The 14,183-nt window shown below is 38.2% G+C and overlaps 1 long non-coding RNA gene across 1 annotated transcript in view; it reads right to left on the reverse strand.

Annotated features, from left to right (window-relative positions):
- Positions 1 to 650: 650 nt before the first annotated feature.
- Positions 651 to 14,183, reverse strand: part of LOC104911378 (uncharacterized) — a 59,906-nt gene continuing 46,373 nt past the window's right edge. The window contains exons 7-9 of the long non-coding RNA XR_014884177.1: positions 12,482 to 12,740; positions 7,431 to 7,524; positions 651 to 4,259 (exon numbers count right to left, since the gene is read on the reverse strand). This is a non-coding gene — a long non-coding RNA (uncharacterized LOC104911378). The remainder of the gene's footprint in view (positions 4,260 to 7,430; positions 7,525 to 12,481; positions 12,741 to 14,183) is intronic.

Consider the following 14,183-nt stretch of genomic DNA (forward strand, 5'->3'; position numbering starts at 1 on the left):
AAAGGAAAATTTTAAAAAAGATAGGACAAACAGGAGAAAAAAATCCCAAAAAAAACTTCTTTCAGCTTAGGCACATAACCATGATACAATCTGAAAAGTAAATAAAGCACCATGAGAAATCACTTTCAAGAGCATCATTAACAGGAGAAAAAATGAAGAAGGTAATAACCTACAAGAAAATATAGTTAATTGAAAGTGAGTTAAAGTTCAATTTGAGGTGAGATTTGTGGCGAAGTTTTTTATGTCTTTTATAAGACTGACTTATTTAATAGTGAAAAAAAATATATATAAAGCTTCAGGATCAGAAGCCCAGCTCCTGCCTTTATTTCCCAGCAATATCCATTGGACAAATAAAACAGATTGCTTTGTCCTACAGCCTCTCCTTGAACATGCTCTTAGGGCTTCATGGGTACAGTATTACTACTTTATCTTGCAAAATCATTGAATATTTTATTTCCTTCAAATTTTGTTTAAAAGATCAAGTTTAATGTCATAGACAACCAAAATAAAATCATAAATAGAAGGGTAAAAATAAGACTGGAAATAGAAGGAATAATGGTAGAATCTACATAGATTCTATAATAGCATTCATATTGGCTAGGCATGATGTAATTCAGCATTGAGACAAGTAATGAATAAATAATGAACAGATTTATTTGAAAGAATCTGGACATGGTAAGAGCCAAAATAAACTTTACATAAATAAATTACATTAGAAAGAAATTATTTTTCTCCATGGCATACCACAAGATGTAAGGATAGAGGAGAATAAACACTGTAATACATGTAAATTTGGGCTTTTGACATCTCAAAGAACATCCCGATAGACAAGCAGATTTCAGGTAATTGGATGATTACTTGGAACTGGAAACCTCATTCAAAGAATAGTTTTAATATCTTTCTCATTTTCAAATGAGCAAGATACATCAGGTCAGGTTCTGCAAGAATTTGTCTGCATGACATTTATTAATGAACTGATAGATAAATTAAGATACTTTTTGCTTTTGAAAACAACATTTAGTTGGAAAAAAAAAAAAAAGATGCAAACTCTTTGTAGCATAGACTACACATCAGAAATGACTTGGGTGAATGGGAGAATAGAAATCCGAACTCAGCTAAGCAAATGAATTCACATGCTCAAACACAAGAAAAAAATATCTGCAGAAACAGAAGTTAGAGAATGACTGTCCAGACAAGTACAGTGCAGAAAAGAATCAAGAGTGGGAATGAATAACAAACAAACAATAAAACTGTATAACTGCATAAGGAGCAATAACACTGAATTAAAGAAAACAAGCATGCTATATGCTAAATACACAGAACACTCCTTCAACTCTTCTCAGAGTTGGTAATCCTCCACCTGGAGCCATATGATTGCTGCAGCTTACAGTATGTCAAGGAATATATCAAATATCTAGAGTAAGTTCCAAGAACAGAAATGAGAGTGAACTTCCAAAAAAGATGATCTAGCATGAGACCTGAGCTTGATTAATCCAGGAGGGAGTAAACTAGGAGGTGGTAAAACCTAGAAATATTCTTTGTGAAAGAAGGTAATTAATTGCTTCCCACAACCCTGAAAAGGGGAAAAGATTGCAATAAGGAAGAATTAGGTTAGAGGTGAGAGAAATATTTCTGTGTGTAAGGCCAACCAGACAATGAGTCACAGACCCACAGAGATTTTCCTGCTTGTCAGAAAGTTTAAGGGGTTAGCTAAACAACTAAATAGTGTCTTCTATACTGATCCTGCTTTAGGACACACTTTTGAATTAGTAGATCTCACAAAAATTGTACAGAAAACATTATTATCAACCAGTATGCAACTTTTTATGCGTGCTCAATTGCCTAGAATGTGGTGATAAACATGTACCTCTGTTAAGGTCATTTTAATGTAAATCAAACATGAAAATTGAAAGTAAAGTGATTGCCAAAAGCAAGAATTCAGCTAGGCAGTATGCTACTGAATACATCAGAGGAATGGAAACTGGAGATATATACTCTCTTCACAGATCTCTCACAGTAGACTTCTACTTTCTGCCCAGATACTTCATTGCTCCAAAATAAAAGATCCGAGTTAATTATTAATTAAACCCACAAAATGCGAGTGCCTTTGTGAGTAGTCCATATTGCACTGGCTTCTCAGGTTACTGCAGCTCAACAGTTTTCTGTTTCTTAGCATTAAAAAATAAAATAAAATGAAATAAAATACTTTTCTCTGTGTTGCAGCTCTTATCTCTGGCACATCCATTATTTCATGAATAGCAATTATTTTCCCTTTCTCTCCCACTCTGAATTTTTCAGTCATTATTTATATAACGCTGTTGATGACATTTACATTGTAACATCACAGTTATGGACAAACCTGTAGTCTTAATTTATGTATCAGCATACCATATGAAGGTAAATCCTTTAAGCAATCTGAGTGCAATACATTCCTGAGGCTCTCAGAAAGCTGAAATAATGAAAATTAGATCTTGGGTCATTAAGACACAAAGTGGTCCCTGGCCTCACTAACCTAACTAGCAACATATGTTCCGCGCTTTGTTATAGCATTCAAGAGTTTATAACTTCTTATTCTAATGTTATAACAACACAGATATTCCTGATTAAATCAGTGATGTGCTCCATTGTCAGGTCTTAATATTACCTTAATGACACAAGTGTGCTGTTAGACTTTTCCATCTTGTGGAGAAGTATTATCAAGGCCAATAGAAATTCTGCACCTTAGCAATCAGGAGGCTGAAATCCATGAGCAGTTGAAAGGCAAGGTTCTGAGTTTACCCAGAATTTGGACTGAAACTCCTTTGCTTTCTTAAAACACTTTTCCTATTCTAGCAGACAATAGGGAGTAACGAAGCATACCTATTATTAAAAGCAGCTGATATTTTACCTGTTCCTGTTACTGTGTACTCAAATCTTCACAAGTCATTCAACACAATTGCACTCACATTCATAAATTTATGCTTGAAAAAGATATCATAATATTACACTTGCCTTTGAACAAATCTATGCATATACATCTCTTCTAAATGATCTATTAGGGACTCATTTTCTCTTCATAACATCTAGCACGATGAGAAAAGAATATTTTAAAAAGTTGCTTTACTTCCTTGACAGGATTTCTCCAAAATCAGTGTCACTAAAAATAGTATTTGAGAGAGGTTATAAAGTTATTTCTAAAAACAAATACACATACTTTGCGACAGGAAAGAGAAACCTCATGGTGAGCACTACAAAACCTCAACTTACTGCTGCTCTGATTATTATTCCCCGTTACCAGCTACTGCACCACATGCCAACACATTTATGATGACAGGGTCCAAGAAAAATTGTGTTGGAGCTCTGGAGCTGTCTCAGGCTCTGCGACTTTGTTAGGCTGCTCCTGGGTTGTCTTGTCTTCCTTGCCCTCCTGAGGGCCATCTCCTTTCCCTTCAACATAATCTTTTATAATTTGTCTCTACTTTATGCATCCATTGATAATATTCCATTCAAATCCCACATACATCCTGCTGTATGTATATGTATATAGGTGTATATGGCAGACCTTCAAGTTATAAATACAGAAAAATGGATTTAAGAAATATGTGCTCTCTGCCTCAGATATGCACACCTGGAGCCTTACTATTGAAACGCACCCTGACTGGACCGCAAAACCAACCTGCTCAGCTTTCAGTCTGAAGCCTCTAGAAATACACACCACACCTCTTTTGTCAAGTACCCATTTCCTACTATACATAATACGTTCTTTTTTCTAACTAGATCTTGAGTCCACGTGGAAAACTCAGCCTTGGTTTCACATTCCACGTGCCTTGTTCAGCCCTGGAAAGTTTAGTCTGATATATTTTAAAAATGGAAAAAAGAACATCTAGAGCTGGGTTCAGTTTGAATTCTGTATTCTGCCATTGAAATAAAAATAGAATTGTGATGTGGGAGAGGGAGTATCTGCACGGCTCAGACAGAAATCTCCTGGGAGTTTCCAGAATATCCTGTGTGCCTCTATGCTGAATGCTTTTAGGTTTCTCCCAGCACAGCCCGGCTGTACCTCCTGGGAGTGTACACAAGCAGCAACCTGAGTCTTCTCTTCTTTGTCCATATCGTGAATGTTCAGCAAGCCTACCATGCAAGCCTTCATAACACACCATATCTTGTAGTAAAAGGCTGTGGAGGAGGAGAAGAGACCAGGGTCATGGCCAAATGCAGGCTCTGTGGTTATCAGTCTCACTGGTTCCCAGGTGCTGACGGCGTCTGAACATGCAAATATCCTTCAGTGGAGGAAAAATGAGTTAGTATGGGGATGTTCGTTGGTATGGAGACTCCTTGCTAGACAAACTGTGGAAATGGCACCAGTACCAGGCCCTCCATTACACGCCTGCAAACCTGACAGGGAGTGCAGATCCAGGCACACCATGAGGGTCCCCAGAGCAGAGTCAAACAGCCCTTGTGGCTGCAGGGCAAGCATGGGAAATGTGCTCAGGAATATAATTTCCTGATGCAGAGGGTTTCCAGAGCGTTTCAGAGAATGCTACAAGATTTGGGAGCATGGGCAATCAAGGCATTTATCCTTGACAGCACTGTAAATGCACTGGGGTTTGTGGTACAGCCATTTTGCCAGCTATCTGTCTCTATTTGCATTAATCTCTATCCAGTGCTCTTATGAAGACAGAGTAATCTCTGGGACCTTCACTGAACAAAAAGAAGCAAAACAAAGTGTCCACAGTATGTAAAACAATAATTCAGGAGGGTACTTCCTCTATCCCTTATTATTACATCTGTCAAGCAACGTTTCTGTATTTTCTTAACATGCTAAGAGATCATATGAATTAATCATCATGATTAATCACGTTAAAAATGTATATCATAGATTGTGTTTATTAAGTCTAGGTTTGGGGAGAGATCCTATACTGCATCAAATAACTGTGCCAGTTCTGCTAGGAGCCTGTTTCTTGCTGCTCAGCTATAAATAGCACACAGCACACATGTGAAAAGCATCACACTCTGTTCTGAAGTGGGAAATTGCTGAAGAAAACTCTTCTGGTAAACAAGCCCTTCCTGAAAGCTGTCAGAGTAATTGGCAGCAAGCACAACTCCTGGATTGCCCTGCTGACAGAGCTGCCCCCACTCCTCCCTGCTGCTAAACAATGCTGTGTCAGGGAAGCCAGAGACCAGTAACATGGAAACCAAGAAGTCCTGGTGCTGACCTTACAGAAAAACAGCCCAAACTGCACTCTTTAGTAAACCACCTCCTCAGTGTGGTTCAGATATACACTCCACTCCTGTTTGAGCTGCTGTCGCCACCTCTTTTGCCAGCAACCACCACTCCAATTCATTCTCACATGGTAGATCCCACAGATGCGGTTCTCCACACTAGAGATTATCAGATACAACAGCTTCACAGCCTCCACATGCAAACTCTTCCAGTGCTCCCTATAAGGCTTCTCTGATATCTCACATTTTGCTGTACTGCCCAGTACAAGAAAGAGAGGGAGCTGTTGGAGAGGGGCCAGACGAGAGCCACGAAGATGATCAGGGGACTGGAGCACCTCCCCTGTGAAGACAGGCTGAGGGAGCTGGGCTTTTTCAGCCTGGAGAAGAGAAGATTGTGGAGTGACCTCATTGCAGCCTTTCAATACCTAGAGGGAGCCTACAAACAGGAGGGGAAAGGGTAGATAACTGCAGTTTTAAGTTGAGGGAGGGAAGATTTAGGTTGAATGTCAGGGGGAAGTTCTTTACAGAGAGAGTGGTGAGGTGCTGGAACAGCTGCCCAGAGAGGTTGTGGATGCCCTGTCCCTGGACGTGTTCAAGGCCAGATTGGATGGGGCCCTGGGCAGCCTGGTCTAGTATTGAATGTGGAGGTTGGTGGCCCTGCATGTGGCATGGGGGTTGGACATTCATGATCCTTGAGGTCCCTTCCAACCTGGGCCATTTTGCGATTCTCTGAAGAACAAACTACCCTCTTTTGTGCACATCTTGATTTACTTTTGAAGTCAGACAAGGTTGCCGTACTCACTAACAGTATTTCACACAATTCAAGACTATTAAGAGCTCATAGAGTCAGACAATCATACAATCATTAATGTTGAAAAGGATCATTAAGATCATAAAGTCCAACTGTCAACATATTGCCACCATGTCCACTACACCAGGTCCCTAAGATCATCCAAGATTATCCTGTTCCAGAGGCCTACTGGGATGCAGAAGGACTAGTGCATTTAATTATTCAAAGAAAAGTATGTTTAAGGAATCACACATCGCTACTCTGCTGAGCTTCCACCTTCATCAATTACATGCATACTGCTAACTGTATATCTGCCTCAGCTCCTGTGTAGTATCTGTGCCAGCAAGCCTGGGAATTCCTTCCATTTCATGCGTTAAGCCACACTCACATGAACATTAAACATGCCATCTGACACTGTTACTAGTGAACACACTACACTGATAGAAGGGCTGTTTGTTGGATTTATTTAGGCTGCAGGCAAACACAATGGGACATATTCATACCATGCCAGGTGGCAGTCCACACAAGTCACCCTTCAGAGGTGCTCTGACATTCCATTGACTCTATGAAGAACTCAGGCTCCTAAATTTTGTTGTACCAGACTGTGTCTCATTCTGGTATTTAAAACACACAGTGAGATAATCTAGCATCAGCTCCCACATAGACGATTATCTCTGTGTATCCCTTTTGGCATATACAATATTTAAGCAAGACCACATACAAAAAACCTCCCAGAAGTGCTCAGGTTGACAAACATCACTGACTCAAAAAACCCCAAATCAAGTGATAGCACAGGAAATATTTTGTAGTCTTTGTGCACAGAATTATGATAAGGCATCTAAAGCAGAAGAGCCCCTGATCAGTATATACACCCATTATGTGGTCAATATCATGTTTCATCATATGGATAATACATTCCAAACCAGTTCAGATAGACCCAGATCTTCAGAGACAACTTGTTTAGTTATGATTGACATTTGGAATATGCTATTTGTTTTCCTTCCCCTTTACAGTTGACAGTTACTGCTTAAGAAAGGACTTTGATAGAGCCAATGACATGCCTGAGGGTATTTTTTAAAAGCAGTCAGGGGGAGGAGGAAGAAAATGAATACATAAAAATAATGCCTGATCCAAATTAGTAAATTACATGTTCCAGATGTTTCCTTCTTGAGTCCCCATGTAGAGCAACTACGTCAGGACACCTGTAGTTTAAGGTTTTCAGTGGTCAATCAATCTTTCCTCCTTTTTCATGAGCTGATCTCATATTTTCCAGAGTGATGTTGTTTTCACTTCACTTCTTCTGTACAAACAAAGTATTCCCTCCCCCACAAACACATGCACACACTGCTCTTTGGTCTGCGTACAGGAGCTTGGCACCAAAAAGATATGTGATTAAGATTTAACAAGTGTCAAAGCCAAGTGGCTCACAGACATTTACCTGGAGATCAGAATGCGGTTTAGGTGTGTTCTGAAATTCAAATTAGCAAGTGTCATTCTTCCTGCCTTCTACCACACTTCAGGGAATGTTTGATCTGCAGAGAGTGAATGAAACACAGAAAATGAGCGAGACAAGCCCCAGGATGCAGGGGCTGATACTTCCCACTCCCGGGCACTGCCATTGTCTCTGGGAGCATATGAATAATCACATTTACACTTTGTTACACGGCCAGATTGCAGGGCACCAACGTAGTGCACTGTAGAACCGACTCCCTCATAAATATTTAGGTCAGGGATATCAGCACAGAGCAGCACAATTAACAATTCAAAATACTGCCACTGAGTTTTGTTTGGCACCATCAGCTGGAAGTGAGCAGACATGCCTTTGTTAGGTTACAATGTAGTCTATCATTTGTAATACACCATCAATGTAACAGTCCCTCAGAGCGTTGATCAGAAATTTTATACTCTTTTTTTTGTTTGCTGAAGTACATGCTTTAGAAAGGCTGTCATGGTCTCATGTTATTGCCATGTTGCTACGAAATAAAAGACATTACAAAGGAAGGAGATCTATCATCTGATGACCTACTTGGGTTTCTTACTGTAAAAAATGCAAAGTTTAGTTAGTTCCCATATGAGAGAAAAAATGAAATAGATACTGAAAATAATGAAGATGCATTGTATCCATCAAATCTAATATGAATTTTATACTACATGTAGTAGTCAGAATTACTGTCTCAGTGCTTATCTACAGCTACCCCTCACATCTTCCTATCACACTATTATACAAGAGCACCAGTCACAACAACCACAAATACAAGAAAGCGCTGTAAAATCAGATTGTAGGGTATAATCAAGAATGACTTTCTTTTTTCACGTTCATCCCTTGTCCACCTAAGCAGCAGCTGTAATATTACAAAGTAAAAATTTGGAGATGAGAGGGGCAAATGAAAAAGAAATAAAGCGTCAGGAAAATAAGAACCATTCAATGAGAAAGTTTATATTGCTCCTTGTGCCCAGTCCAGAATTATTGGTAATCTTGCACTGCAGTTTCTATGACAAGCATGCATGCTCAAAGCAGAATGGCCTGTCCAGCCTCACACTGAACAGCGAGGCTGAATTCTAGCAATACTGCATGCAATGACATTTTTTGCATTTACATATACTGTGAATACTGACTCCCTAAAATAAAGATGATGCCTAGTTTTTCACCGAATATTCTAGTATTATACTGATTTGTTGCACTTGGGATTAATTCTTTCCTTGATAGTGATGTTATTTCAGATGTTGACAGAAGCAATGTAAAAAGTACAGGACATAGAGTAAGAAAAACTTATAAGATCGAGGTATTGTAAAACCTTTATCTTTTCCACAACTTTTTCCTCTAATTCCCCCCTTTGTCCTTCACCAAACTGCAAGAGGATAGGCTGCACCACACCCTCACAGAGAAGGCAGTGGTGCAGCACATAGCAAACACCTGGCACATTAGGAACCCCTCCTCACGGCTCTTCCCATGTGAAAGGTGGACTAATCCCTGCCCCTTCCAGGCTCTCTCTTGATAGCATCTAATTCTCAAGTAATATATTTGTCTACTCCAGAGCACTGCAAGACCAAGGGAATTAATACATCTGAAAATATATGTGCCTTTAAGGAGGACTCATTGTTAATTATAGAGTCCATTTACATGTGCAGACAAGGTACAACTGCTTATTCTTTTTAACAGAGAATCAAACTGCCCCACACTGTGACTTGCTGATCAATTTTAAATGTACTAAGGAGTACAGGATGTGCTCTGCAGTGTGCATTAAAATGTGTACAGGCATCCTCTACTTTCTCTTCTAATGCTGCTAATTTTTATGTGGCTACAAAGCAGGTAAGATCTGAGTTTCCCTGAAAATACAAGAGGATTTAAAAGGATAAAGGGTCTGGATCTCAAGGTAATGTTTTCACTTTATTTCTGCTCTTCGGTGTATTTTGCAACCTATTTTTTGACTGATGCAATCCGTTCAGAAAAGGTATCATGCAGCAAATTTGAGTTGGAGTGTAAAAGAGCAACAAAGAAATCACTCTGTTCACCTTATCCCAAATAATTTTTTCCAAATACACATATGCACACATATATAAATGCCTTTATTTATAGCTCTATTGAACTATGGATGTGAGAAAAGCATTGAATAACTCAACACAATTTCTTCCTTTATTACTCAAGACCAGTCCTCCTACTTAAACATATCAAACTATCAAATTATTAATATTAAAGATACAACTGCAGAATTTTATTACAAAGGGAAAACAAATATCTTGCTAGTCAGCATTGTTAGGATTTCCATCACTGCCTCTGGAGACAGACATCTAGGTTTGAATGAGATACCCTACGCTTTGTGCACAAAGTAGACCACAGAGTCCAGGGTCTGAAATGTCTCATCACAGTTCTCTCTAAGCAAAGAACTAAAATAAACCATTCAATTACATTCCCAAAGTATCTCCTGCTGACTATAAATGAAGGCTAACTCAGTTGTAGACACCCTTGTCCCACAGATACTTAATGTCACAAGAGATTAACCAAATCCATTTTTCCCATCTCTGACAAACCTTAAACAAACTAACCTACACCAGTTGGATGTTGACTATAAGAATTATGTCACACAAATGCATATCAATATACAAAAATATTCCAAATACAATCTTGCCTTCAGGTAACTGTAGATAACTCATTTTAAAATGTGCTCTCCAGGAAAACCCAAACAGATATATTGCATTTCCTACATCTCAATAAAACAGTCTCTGGTAGTGCAAAGTTTTGATGTTGCCTTATGCAAAGAATATGCCTTCTATAGGGTTTATTAATTTAGCTTGCAAGGCCACATTTAAAGAAACATTAATGATTAACCACCATGTTCTAGTCACCATGTGCAGATTGTGCAGGTAATTCCCCACACTCAGAGAAGAACATATACAACCAAAAAATAGAGCTCTATAGCCAGTTTCCCAGTAGACATTTGCTTACTCATTTAAAATGTACGTTTACTTAAAATTTTGCTCCCTGGGATGGCCTTATGAAATATACATTTCATTTTAGCAGGGATTCCCAAAGGATTCAGCTGCAGAGCAGCCTTCTTCTACCTTCTTCAGTACAAACAATGTAAAGCAGGACACTAAATCTGCAATAGTGGACTCAAAATAAGAGTTTTGGCTGTTTCTGCTGACTGTGCCTGAGCAGCACCTGGATCTGAACAATTCCATTAGCACGCTGATAATTCATTCCTAGCAATTTGTTATCTGACATTAATTTTATACAAGACTATAACACTTGAACACATTCCAAATAAAATAATTTTGGGGAAGGTCAGGGGCTAATAGGAAATGAAGAACTGAGAGCAATTTCCCTACTTATGAATGTTTTCAGTACTTCTTCATTCCAAACTCCTGCTCGATCCTCCAAGAGTAATTCTAGCTGCTTTTGTATTATACAATAAAGATATTAACTCTCCCAATTGGAGATTTACCTTGAATTCTCTCATTTTTTGAGATCAGGAAAAAAAAAAATAGTCTGGAAAATAAAAATTGTGGATTTTAACTATTGCATAGTCTCTGATGAACTGCTGGTGTGTTCAGTCAGAAGATGATATACCACACCAAACTTTGTCCACAGCAGGATCCTCAGATAAGTAGAACATGTGGCAAGGGACAATTTTGCTAACGCGGTCACAAAATTTCCATTGCTAGTCATAGCAAACTAATATCTATATATAAATGAAAGGATAGATTTAGAAATAAAAGTTTACCACAGAAGTTTGTGCTTTGAATGAGTATCATATCACATTTTATCGTATATTACAAATCCTTCAAAAGCAATGTCACAACCAGTCAAAACAATCTACACTACAAGTTTTTGACTGAAATGAAGGACAATAAAGTAGTTGTATACTGCTTGGCAAGAGTCCTGAAGACATTTGAGTCCAGGAGTCATTTGAAACTAAATCATAAGGGATTCAGACTCCATGGGCTACTAGTGATACCAGCCAGAAAAACTAACCTCTGTGAAATCATTACACCAGTAAAATCTTTTAAATTTTATTATTTTGTATCAGAACCACTCACAGGGTAAATGTTTGGAATTTGGTCGAACTGACAGACAGACCTCCTGCTTCTCCCACTCAGTAAATAAACATGGGAAGAAAATATAAATTAGCAGAGGTGCACAGTGCTCACTGGGAGATAGGGTGAAGTGAGCTACCCACACAGCACTGAATGCGGATGGCAGCCTGATCACTCTGTCAGCCCTGTCAGATTTGCTGCAGAGCCATCTCCAGCAAAATGCATCAAAATAAATTATTTAAAGAAACCCTGAAGTTTAGGACAATTCAACACATAAAGAGGAAATGACCTATTAATTTTGAAGGAGAACATCAAACACAATAGACAACATGGTCCAACCTGAGGAAGTTGCATGAGAATCATTTCGCAGATTGAATAAGTTAAAGTGGTCTTACATACAATAGTACTCTTAGTTTTAAGCCATCATAGGAAACTTCTATGTTCTACAGAACAGAGATGCTGAAGTAATATTAGACCATAATCTCATCAGATCATATTCAATTTTCTACCCAGATAAAGGATAATATTTTCTATGTAATTTCAGGTTAAGAAAAGGAAGCGCTCCCTCCAGCATCACCAGAAAGTTGGGTAGATATTGTGCCAGCCTCCCACAGGTGACAACTCCCAGTAGTCCTCTCCCCAGGACAGCACACAGAAAAATCCATCCATCTCTCTATCAGAATATTTATCACCTCAGTGAAACGATAAAGAAATTTTGTTAGAGGAATTTTTACCCTTACAGCAGATTAAGAAAAAAAAATGACTCACAAGCCTAAATGTTGGTTGTTTCTTAAACACAGTCTTTTCTTACAATTGTAATGCTAATGTATATGTTACCTAAAATAAAAGTTGCATTTGCACTTAAATGCAACTACACATTTTTTCTTCTTCTGTGTCCACAGTCTGATGTGTATTAAGATTATTAGAAATAAAATAGATCCTATCTTCTCTTACCTTTTGTTTGCTCTTGTGCCCAGCTCAGGCTGTGCAAGTGCTAAACAGGAGTCTCAAAGGAGACCTTATCACTCTCTACAACTGTGAATAAGGCTGTAGTGAGGTGGGTGTCAGCCTCTTCTCCCAGGTAACAGTGATAGGATGAGAGGTAATGGCCTTAAGTTGCAACAGGTAGGTTCAGGTCAGATAATCGAAAAAATTTCTTCTCTGAAAGAGCAGTTGGCACAGGCTGCCCAGGCAGGTGGTGGAGTCATCATCCCTGGAGGTATTCAAGAAAAGAGTAAAGACAGCACTGAGAGACTTGGATTAGTGACATGGTAGAAGAATGAATTGGTGGGTGAACTAAATGATCTTAGTGGTCTTTTCCCACCTTAATGATTCTATTATTTCAGTTTGATGACACTAATCCATAAGAGGCCTAAATAAATAATTAGATAACTGAGATTTATGGCAGCATACGCTAATTCCTTTGCAAAAATACTTGTGACAAAAGCTGTCACAACAGAGTAATTTATAAGCTTATTAGACTTATAACTAATATTTCGTTGAAAGAACAAAGCCTGCATGTTAAAAGAGCCATGCATGTAGATTTGTTAAATAAACACATATATATCTACTGTAACCAGATATCTACTATTTACTGCAACTCTCACGCTCTTATATTAAAAAAATTGAAATAATCTGTACTACTAACACTTCTGCTTATCTTAATAGATGTATAAACACCTAAATTCAATTTGCCCACTAAAAAGCTGATAGAAAGAAAAAAAAAAGCTTCTGCTGCTTCTACTATTAGGCTTCACCCCTATTAAGTTTTGCTGGATTGCTGAGTTACCACTCATTACTGTTGTCTCTCAAAATATCACCTTCACTTCAGCTGTAAATAACCCAGGAAAACAGTTCAAACCTTAACAGGAAACTTCCAAAGGCAAGATTTTTTCCTCCTCATAGCTGAGACCTTTCCCAAGGGATCAGACCACTTTTGGAGGTGTTAATGCTTCATGTTTGTAGCAATGCAAAAAAAAAAAAAAAAAAAAAAAAAAAAAAAAAAAAAAGTATATAGAAATAATGGGTTGGCTGACTATTTTATGAAAGGATTGCTCCTATTAGGGGATTCAGGGCAAATAAAAGTCAAGATAAAACAAAGCTGTGGTGGAAAGCCTGAAGAATTTGCACTAGTTTCTATACTGAAACTTGCTTCCATCTTCCAAATTGCCAATTGTCAAATACCATCACTGGTCAGGCTGTTAGCTGCTTATTTGATTATACTGTAGCCCTCTTTCTTGAGTGTTAGTGTGTCCACATATAAAATCATAAAATGTGTTTCTGTGGGTGCAAAAGCACAGGAAAGCATGAAGATGACAATTAAAAGCATTTTGTTGCCTTTTTTATACATAGATAATATGCATCTACAACATAACAATGATGTTTGCTTTTATTTGTTCTTATGGGACTTGTGACTGCTTGTACTTCAGTAGTTACCAAGAGTTCTTGCACAGTTTTAATACTAATTTATGATGAAGCATAACAAATGAACCACAAGTTATTTAAGAAAATGAAATAAGGAAACTTTTGAGGCTTTAGCAAGCAAACAGACTGAGTGTAGTCTGATGTAAATGAATAGACGGCTTCAATGAAAATGAAAGAGAAGAAAACTCCCTCCTGGGGTTCATTATGCCTCTTGAGCTGTTGGTAGTAAAGT

This window comes from Meleagris gallopavo, chromosome 6 (assembly GCF_905368555.1).
Source record: "Meleagris gallopavo chromosome 6, MGAL_WU_HG_1.1, whole genome shotgun sequence".
Lineage (NCBI taxonomy): Eukaryota > Metazoa > Chordata > Aves > Galliformes > Phasianidae > Meleagris > Meleagris gallopavo.